Source organism: Drosophila arizonae, chromosome 3 (assembly GCF_054131065.1).
Source record: "Drosophila arizonae isolate 15081-1271.41 chromosome 3, UAZ_ARI_1.0, whole genome shotgun sequence".
Classification (NCBI taxonomy): domain Eukaryota; kingdom Metazoa; phylum Arthropoda; class Insecta; order Diptera; family Drosophilidae; genus Drosophila; species Drosophila arizonae.
In genome coordinates this window covers 28,635,254-28,643,332 of record NC_142923.1, presented here as the reverse complement: position 1 = coordinate 28,643,332, position 8,079 = coordinate 28,635,254, and the positions used below count along the sequence as shown (strand labels likewise).

Below are 8,079 nucleotides of genomic sequence, written 5' to 3'. Positions count from 1 at the left end.
GGCTGGGGCTGCCGGGGCGCGGGGGTGTCCTCTAAAGGAATCTGTTGCCGAGTGTACGAAATATGTAAAGTAAACAAAGTAATGCTCAGGTTGTCACATAATAAGCAGAAGCGAGACGCAGGTAATTGAAAACGGAGCACCACCCCCACCCACACTCGCTAGACTATGGGAGAAATATGTGTGTTATTGATTGAGTAAATATTTAATGCACCTTCGCACATATATTTTGCGTATGAAGCGGCTTATTACGGTCACGTTCCGCCAATAAAAGTTAAGAGCAGGCGCGCTTTGCATAAACCTATACAGAGTTCCGCTCCTTAGCCCCTCGTCGTCGAATAGCAATTGGGCCGTCAAATAGCAGAGGAGAGGAGGAGAGGCAAACCTCTCAGCTGGTGCTATTGTGTTTTCCTGGACAATAACACTCGGAAAATATATGTAAACTGAGCTACTCAAAAGGCGAAGAAAATTCATTTACTTTGGCTAAGCTGCTGCCTAAGCGTGGCACTTCATAAGGATAATTTCATTTCTACTAACATTTCATGTCAAACGCATCTGAAAAACTAATTATGTACTTGACTCTTGAAATAACTCAGTGGAGAAGCAACTCAAGAAATCATTAAATAATTCCCTTTATGCTAAATATATTCATATAACTCTGGCACAGGTCTAATCTTTCAATGGAACAAAGGTAAACTGATCGCGAGATTGTTGTAGCTCATCAGCTCATTGAAATCTATATATAACTGCAAATTCAATTGAACATTTTTCATGATATTCATATATAATATATAAATTAAATATTTTATAAAGTTGAATCGCCTCGTGTATTTGTATAATAATAAGCTTATTTCTGAATACTTGATAATTTATATTATGTATATATATATATATATAAATATATATAGATGGATTCTTTGAAGCCTTATTAAGATCAGCAACTGATTATCAAACTAGTACTGATTGATACTAGAAATTCAGTCTACGTTAAATTTCTATCAGTTAAGAAAGCGCCACTGCTCTCCAATGTTGGCTTAAATGTTAATCGCCAGCTCAGTGACTCCAGCTTAGGGCAACTCATGAACTTGTTATCCGCAAATCCAAGCAAAGTGCGCTGGCCTTCAGATTGCTATAGATAATGTTAGCGAAATGCTACATAAGTAAGCAGAGCTTAGAATCTGTATTTGCATTTTGAGACGCTTTCACACTGTCCACTTGACAGATAATCCACTCATTGTTCTTCTAGTCCAACGCCAGCCAAAGCCTCAGACGAGCTGGTAATCGCTTCACCTGCCAAGCAGCTGAACAGCTGACAAAGCCAGCCGAGGGATGGCAAATGCACAGCAACAGCTGAATGGCAGTGGATGGCTGCACAAATTTCAAGGCTATCTCATTTATGATTCATGAGACTCGGCCAGCGCTTTCGGCCTGATGTATGTCCACCCCAAAAGCCCAAAAACGAAAAAAAAAAAACAAATAGCTGACATTCAACAGCATTTAAACGTGTCCTTTCGTGTTTTTGTGTTGGCCAAGGTAAACAAACATGTTGCCAGAGCTGGAGCCAGAGCCCCAAATGGCCCTGGGTCAGCGCCATGCACGTGTTTTTCAAGCGGACGGCCGAAAGCTTCAGGTGTGCAGGCAGTGTAAAAGGGCGTGGCTGTGACTGTGAATGTGACTGTGAGTGTGGATGGGGCTCATTTGCTCTCATACACGTTACTCGTATTTGTCTGTTTGCGGTTTGGTTTATTTGCAAGAAAAAACTGTGTAAAAATCACGTTTAACGCATAAATACCGATGTGGGGCTCTGCAGCAGACAAGTGCCTAAAAGCAGACTACCAACAGACAACAAGGCGAAGCACAAGGAACGAGAGAGGGAGAGAGAGGGAGAGAGAGGGAGAAAGAGGGCTACCAGACAAACACATGCACCTCGTTAATTAAGCACACGCACTGTTTGGGTAGCACAGCTGTGACCAGTGCTCATAAAACTTTCAAGCACTTGCGAGACCGAAAAACACAAAAAGCCCTCCGGGACTTTGACCACAACCGCGGCTGTCAACCTAACATATCTGGCCATTCGTAATATCTAAAAATATCAGCCTTAGCATTTCCCGTGCTTTATATACGAATATACGCATATACTATATAGCTATATAGACAGCTAAATGGCTCTCGCCGTTTTATATGCCATAAACATGCATGCAAAAGTTTATTTATTGTTGCGAAATTGTCGCGCGTGACGCTAAAACTGACAACTATATGGCTAATAGAGGAATGCCCAAAGAGTAAACTCAAATTTTCATGGATTTTTGCTTTGATTTTTTTAAAGCGCGCTTTAACTTTAGTCGCCGACAATTGAAAACTAGCGATTAATAAATTGAATAAAAAAGTTGCAAAGCACTTAAAGTTATTGAGAGATAGCGAAACATAAATGCAGGAGAGGATAAGTTTGTCGTTTATCGATAAGTTTATGCTTATATGATCCACAATTTTTGGGTTGATGGAAAAATTCTTAATATGCATATGTTTCATATGTGGAGCAGAATGGTAGCTGATCTGAGTCAAGAGAGAGTTAATGTCGGCCTATTCGTCTTATCGATAGTGGATAATCGGCAATAGCTTTTAGCCTTGGACTAATTTCATAGCACATTTTGATTAACTTATTCCTAAATAGTATTTGGATTTCCATGAAATGATTAAGATTTAAGTTGAAAAAAACCTATTTTTTGAATTTTATGCAAATTGAAGGTAAATACTAATTAAATTTGTTAAGTTGGTCTGTAAATTATGATAAAATATAACAACAAATTATTTTAGGAATATTGGAAAAATAATAAAATTCTAATTCTCTTAGATATTCAAAGTATACGATTGAATTAGATTATTCATGCCAACAAAATAAAAAAAAAATTTTGGAAAAATACAAATTTTCTAATCTCTCATAGACTGGCAGAAAATGATATTTAAAGTATTCCAAAGCATTCAATTATTCGGATTTACACAAGTTTCAGATTTAGATAGCTTCAGTGAACATATTTATATATGTATATCTAAAATTTCTTACATTGCATGATATGCTGTAAGTTTAAAGTGTTTCGGTGAAGCTTTGCTTGCCACTCACAGCTAGTTTACATCACTTGCCAAAAACTTGCCAATGTCCAAAGCGCTTAACAAAAAGCTTATCAACACAGCTATTTCCAGCAACAGCAACAGCAAAAGCAGCACAACAAGAACTTCAAATCTTATCCTGGCCGCAGCTGGTTGCACGTGCAGCAACAGAACAGGAAAACGCAAACAGCTTGAGTAAATGATTGCGCCCTGTGTAGATATTGTCCGCTGCCTGCGCCAAACCGTCGCTCCGTCGTTCCACCTGCCCTTTACGTGACAAGCAGCTGAATGGGCAGACACAATGTGCCCCAAATTGGCCCTAAAGTGGACCTTGGAGGAGGCTTGATTAGAAGCTACCCTATCAACTTCTCTTAGTATAAATGTTTAAATAGATATACTCTCATATATGTATATACCCTCTATTCTTACATACCCAGAGTCAGTCAAAGTCTTTACCATAACTAGGTCATCGCCTGTGACCGAGTCCTGGCCAGAGTCCTGCAGTTCCTGCCTGTCACTCTGCTTTCTATGCCGCAATTTAATTGCATAAATTGCCAACAGTCGCTGCTAATGGCCGTACTAACTATTTATGATGCAATTAGAGGACAGCTAATCGAATCGTTCCTCTGCTCTCGCAACACTGAAGATGGCTCGAGCTGGGCCTGCAAAGTAGCCTCGGGCACTGCATTGCATACTTAATTGACAATAGAACAAATCTGATCAGTTACTCGATTGACAGGATGTCCAATCAAAGAAAGGAGCAGGAAACGAGCAATGAATATTTATTCCATAATGGACGCTTGACAGTTGAATCGAACCAATCGGAGGTGTTATAAAAATTATCTCAAATTTATATTGGTAGGAAATCGATAGCACTCTCTAACAATATTGCAAACACCGTTATATTTATTTATGCCACAAGTTCAGCTTTTTATTCGTTTTACTGGTTCAGGATTCACGTATCTCTGTTCGAATAAATGGAAGCAGACTGAAAATTTGAAATATTGTATAGAGCTTTATAAGTACTAATTTACTAATTTGTTATTATACTAAATAGTGTATATGGTACTACTAACACTAATATTTATAAATCATAATATTTGTCTAATACGGCAGTGAATACTAATTATGTATGCTGAAATACCAAAAATACTTCTCTTGATGATCTCCTAAATACTAAAAAATAGACACAGCAATAGAAACACATATCGATATACAATTAAATTCACACTTTGCCATTTTATATGTACAGAAGTTCATCGGACCCTCACTTGAGCACTACCGATTAGGGGCACAGGGTACTATTCTGGCGAATATAAATTAAGTAGTTTATCTACTACTGAATAATCTAAAATCTCTCCCACGCATATTTGCTCAGGTGATTATGTTCTCCCTTTGAATGTCCGACTGGAGAACCCGCCCTCCATAAATATCCTTAATATTAATATACTCTTAACCAACCGCAGTATATATCCTGTGTTTAAATAGCGATGTACACTTAAGTGTATTTTTACCCCATTTATTTATTATAATTATTCTAATATTATATTATTATTTCTCCCATTAATAATAAATCCCCTTTCTCGAATATTACTTATTTCTTTTCCCGTTCTCTGCCACAATGCTTAATTTTAAGTTAAATATATATTTTTCAGTTTCCTATACTAATTGGGTACTTTTGAAGATTTGAACAATGCCTCTATCCTTCACTTAATTCGTTCTCACTATATTCAGATAAAACTATGAACATATTATTACAAATCAACCAGAATTAAATATTTAGTTAGCTCCTCAGGACTTAGCTTCAACTTGCCTCAATCTCACTTTGAGTTTATAATCTCACCAAGTCAATCAAGTAGTTGTTTGCATTATGAAGTATATGAATCAGATTTGAGCTGCCAAACTCCTCGAACTATCATCAATCACTCAGTACGTCAGCTAGTCAATATCTGGTTCAGTATTATAAAAATATTTCGGTTTATAATAAGGTAAACATGCACTTAAATTTATTCTTTCTCTTAAGTTTTTTATTCAGTCCGGCACATGTGTGCATAATCAATCATTCAATCAGTCAGTCATTGAGTTGAAGAAGTTGAATCGATTTTCAGCTCATACGTTAATAAATTCTTTTGATATGACCCGCTTCGAGTGCGCTTATTATATAGTTTGGTAAGTTTGTCCTCGGCTTTTTGCGGCTCTAATTGACCATGAATATTTGATGGCTGTGCCCATAACAATACAATTACAAAAGTGATCAAAGTATTTACGTGAGTGCCCTACAAAATGTGAATGTGCCGTGCCTGGGGGCGTATGAGCAATATTTTCACATGGCATTCACGCTGTCGGCAGAGGGGTCGGCTCGTCAGCTGGCCGGTTGGTCGGCTGGTAGCTGAGCTATTTAGCTAGTAGCCCCATCGAACCCATCAAAAGTCAATCGATGTAATGCCAAAGCTACGTGAAAGCCATAAAGCGAGGGAACGAGACTGGCCACGAATAATGGGCTCAGTTTGACAGCCATGTGGTCTTTATCTGTGTGCATACGTTTGGTGGCCACTGTGCTGCTGCAGCTGGCTAGTGGCTCACCTGGCATGGCCACTCCTCGGCCACGCCCACGCACGCCTAACTCTTAAGCGGCTGCCATTGCCGCTAAATGGCAGCAAATCTAAGCCACGCTGGATTCGCCATATAACTCAGCTCTTAGCTCTTGGATTGAACTGCATTTTCATTGTTTCCCAACAGAGTGAAAAAAAGAAAAAAACAAACAATCAATCGAAAGTAAAAGCAAATATCCAACCAAAAAAAGAAATACAAAGTGCAGCGATAAAAACAGGAGAAGCAAAAAAACGGCGGCAGAGTTGAGGAAATGTTTTTGCTGCTGCTGCAGTAAATTTGAATTTAGTTTGTAGCTGCGAGTCGTCAAATAAAATGGAACGGAAAAAGCTCTTAAGGCGCATTCGTTGATGCTGGCTGAGTTTCAATTAACTGAAAAGTTTTCTAGCTCGAGCTCGAAATGCTTTTATGCTGCCTTTTTTGCTAACCACATTTGCCGATGTCCTTTGATGTATTATTATTTATTCGCACTTAAAGATTGCTGGGGCCATACTCAAGAGAATAACTAAAATGAATATAATATAAACTATATATATAAACTAATTTTTTAAAACCAATTTTTTATAGGAATAATATTCTAAATTATTTTAGTTATGGCTATGCAGCAGTGTAGCCAAAGAGATTAGACTTTTATAAATATAATCAGTAGTGTGTGTGTGTGATATAAATCCATTAAAACACCTTCAGCAGATATATGTTTCAATTACAAAATATTTATGTTTCAGATTTCTTTGTTTTGCCTTTATATTTGTACTTTAAAGTCTAATTGAAGTTATATATATATATATATATATATATATATATATATATATATATATGTGATATAAAAAATATATGTATATGTTATATTTAGCTTTCTAAAGAAAACCATTTAGGCCAATACTGAAATTCAATTCAGATCTATATTTATCAGCATATGTTGCCATAGTAAGCCGCCCAAATTGTTTTCTGTGTAGGCAGCTGAAGGCTCTCATTTGCCATCATATCTTGTGTTTATCTAAGGATGACGATACACATTTCGCCCGCAGCAGATTTCGTATTAAATTTACACAAGAAAAACTTTGTCTGATTTGCCAATTTTTCACAGTGTTCTGCTCTGATCAACTTTGGCCTCTTGTGCTCTTCTTCTTCGTCTTCATGCTGCTGTGCAAGCAATCCCTTTTGGCACCTTAATGCAGCTGATTACTCCCAGCTGCTTTGGAAATAGCTAACAATATTTCAGTTAGCCAGCGATTTCACACTGCCGCCCGCATTGCGAATTGGGTTTGTGCGCCGTCATACCGGGCGTATACGTGATGGCAAAAGTTGGCCACGCTTTCGGCTGATTAGGTAAAAGCGAGTTTGCTCAGAGTAGAGAAAACAAGTTGGCACAATTTTTGCGCTTTTGTTGCGGTCAAGCAATTTATAGAATTCTACCGCAGCGACAGAGCCGACGAGCAATAGAAAGGGCAAAATGAAATTTTAGAAAAGAAACAATATGCAGCATAATGAAAGAAAAAGCATCTTGTCGACATGAAAACAAAATCTTTAAGCCGATTTGCTCAAGGGGGGAACGCCAAAGAAATTGAGAATGCAAAAGAAAAAGAGAGCGAGATAGGAAGAGAGAGAGGGAGAGAGGGTGAGAGAACCGCAAACTGCTATAACAATTTTCAAGTTTATTTTGCAGCACTCAAAGCGGGCGAAGCTGAAGCTGCAAATGGCATTTTTATTAACTAACATGCTCATAATGATGATAGCTACAATGATTACGTCGATGCTCATGCGGATGATGATGATGACGCCAACTTTGGGAAGTCCCCTATTGCAGTTTTGCTGCCACTTAAATAGCTTTGAATTTAGCTAAATATTTAAATAGTTTAGTTATTTAAAAAAGGCGTTGGACAGCAAATATTTATATATGATACATTGATACACATATATGTATATATATATATATATTATATACAGCTCCTTACTTATATATTATATAAGTTAGGAGCTATTATATACATTGATATATATATATGCTTGCTAGCTGGTTGGAAAGTTTTGTAAAACTGTATCGTGCACAGCTTTAAAGCTTAAATGCGTCTTCCTCTCTAATATTTTCTGACCTAGTTCAAAATTTGTATATTCCCATATTTTGCATTTTATTTCTGCATTGCAATCTACATTGGAATTTGCAAAATAAACTTGTACAATCGCCGCATACATGTATAGCACGTGCAGCTTCACTAATTGGTCTAGTTGTGCGGCTAAAAGAGCAAAGCTTGACAACTCATTTATTGTCAACAATTTCTATTGATTAAAAGTAAAAATAAAGAATAGAACATATGCGTCCCTTATAAATACTTAAAATCGAAATAACTTTTGCTCAGTTTTTGAGCT

At 37.3% G+C, this 8,079-nt stretch overlaps 1 long non-coding RNA gene across 1 annotated transcript; it reads left to right on the top strand.

The window, feature by feature from the left end:
• The first annotated feature begins 4,954 nt into the window (after positions 1–4,954).
• Positions 4,955–6,269, top strand: LOC149270003 (uncharacterized). The gene is made up of 2 exons (XR_016268898.1): positions 4,955–5,271; positions 5,842–6,269. It is a non-coding gene; the product is annotated as an uncharacterized LOC149270003 (long non-coding RNA).
• Positions 6,270–8,079: the final 1,810 nt, after the last annotated feature.